Below are 211 nucleotides of genomic sequence, written 5' to 3' on the forward strand. Positions count from 1 at the left end.
TGAGAGAGGAGGATAGGAGAGGAGAGAGGATGAGAGAGGATAGGAGAGGAGAGAGGATGAGAGGAGAGATGAGGAGAGAGGATAGGAGAGGAGATAGGGGGAGCAGAGGAAAGGAGAGAAGGGGAGGAGAGAGGAGAGGAAAGGAGTTTAGGAGAGAGGGGAGGAGTGGAGGAGAGAGGAGAGGAAATGAGTGGAGGAGAGAGGAGATAGG

Source organism: Notolepis coatsorum (assembly GCF_963971535.1).
Source record: "Notolepis coatsorum genome assembly, contig: SCAFFOLD_5135, whole genome shotgun sequence".
In the NCBI taxonomy this organism is placed as follows: domain Eukaryota; kingdom Metazoa; phylum Chordata; class Actinopteri; order Aulopiformes; family Paralepididae; genus Notolepis; species Notolepis coatsorum.